The following is a 1,974-nucleotide window of genomic DNA, read 5'->3' as shown; positions in this document are numbered from 1 at the left end:
GCTCTCTTCCGCATCCCCCTCCCCCCTCCCCCTTTGGTTCCTTTGCAGCCAGCCAGAGGAAGACATGGGGGGGCGGGGCGGGGGCTTTGCACTGACTTGAGCTGCGGCTGGCGCCCGGGTCTTAAGCTCTGGCGTTCCCCTGAAATCCGCGCACCTTCCCTTCCCAAGGCCGGGAGGCTTTCGTTGCGCCCTTCGCCAATGTCGCGCCCCGCGTCCCAATGCGGAATTCCTTCGAACCGCAGAGGTGAACCAGAAGGACCTTTCTGCGGCGAGAGGCGCGATCTTCCAAAGGTGCCTCCGCCAGCAGCTTCTTCGGGACGGGAAGAACCGGCTTTCCAGTCTCTCGTCAGGACCATCCGCGGTGTATCGGATGGGTTGTCTGCGGAAGCCCTTCCTGCGGAGTTCCCTTCCTTTCCCTGCCAAGTGATGCGTAATCAGGGCTGAATCCACACGCACCATTAGACGTGGCCTTACTGTCGCACTGGAGCAATCAGCCGCCAGTGGATCGCTTTATCCCCACGGGGTAATCCAGTGGCGATAACTGCGCAGTGCTGGAGCCGCCTAGGATGGCCGCCCTGAGAGGACTTGGGTGGTTCCCAGCACGTCAAGGAGAATCTGGCAATGCAAAGGCCTCTAGGAGCCCTTTCCCTGGAGGAACCGTCAAGTAAAACAACCACTTGGCAAAACAACCACAACCCGGACTCCATCTCTCGGGCCTCTTAATTTTATGCATGCATGCCCCCCCCACCCCCACCCCTTTGTCTGGCGGCTGTTTGTATCTGATGCATTACAGGCCTCTACATTTAACTAGAGGTTAATTAGAGTTGAGTCCAGTACTAACCGGGTTAGTGGCCTAATGGTCAGGGCACGGTTTTGGGTGGCATATTAAAGGCGTTCACCCTAAGACCATTTCTATTTACTTCAACAGGTCTACTGTAGAGTAAATATCTCAAATTCAGTAGGTTAGCCCGATGATAGAAGAGCCAGAGGCCCCACCCAGCTCTCTCGACTCCTGACTCCAGACGAATCTCCTGTATGGAAAGGAAATGGCGCTGATTGTAACGAAACTGGGCTCAGAGAGAAGCTGCAAGATGACTTATTATGGATTAGCTGGTCCTTGATGCACATCCAGGGAGGCTACGGGGGTACAGCTGCTGTTTGGAGGCAGCCCTACACATTTACCTGGAAGCAAATCCCGTGGACCACAGCGGGACTTCCGTCTCACGGCCTGCCGAGATTTGTAGGCAAGGGCTGCGCGCATTCGAATTAACTTTAGTGCTTGTTCTTTTGAATTAATGCGAAAGGCTGGGGCGGGGGCGGGGGTGGACACAAACCGGTAGGAAAGAGTTCTGGGGGTGCTCAGGCCGGCCCAGCTACAGTCTCCTGCGGCCCTTCCTCCGCGGGCAGCGCCGTTTCTTCTCCTGGGGCATGATGACTCCGCCCGGGCAGTTACTCCGCAAGGGATGGAGTCCGTGAGGAGGCTGCAGGAACCGCGGCCTGCTGCTCACCTTCGGCCCAGGCCGGGCAGGGGAAGTTCCGGAGGTTTGGACAGCGCCCGCAGGCCAGAGTGCGGGAGGGCACCCAGAAGGGCCCCGCTGGGGCCAGGCCAAGGCAGACGGGCGCAGCGGCTTCAGAGCGAGCCTTTTCTCGTCCCGAGAGGCTCCCCTGGCTCGGCCTGCCGGAGAGCACCGGGGCCCCGGGCCTAGGCAGAGCTGCAGGGGAAGTCAAGGCGCATTCAAGGCGCTCAGTCCCGGGGGGGGGGAGGCCGCGCCCCCCGCCCCCCCGCTCCTCCAGCAAAGCCGGACCGAAGGAGCGCGGCGCTGCCGGTGCCCTCCCGGCCAGGCCCCTCCCGCGCCGGCGCTGGCTTAGCGCCGCCGCCGAGCCCAGCCGCTCCGAGCCCCGCAGGCCAAGGCGCGAGACAGGCGTCGGTCGGCAGGAGCCCCGGCTAGGGACCAGCAGCGGCAGCAGCAGCTC

Source organism: Gekko japonicus, unplaced genomic scaffold (genome assembly GCF_001447785.1).
Source record: "Gekko japonicus isolate JY-2015 unplaced genomic scaffold, Gekko_japonicus_V1.1 scaffold3, whole genome shotgun sequence".
In the NCBI taxonomy this organism is placed as follows: domain Eukaryota; kingdom Metazoa; phylum Chordata; class Lepidosauria; order Squamata; family Gekkonidae; genus Gekko; species Gekko japonicus.
Note: the sequence above shows the minus strand (reverse complement) of the source record.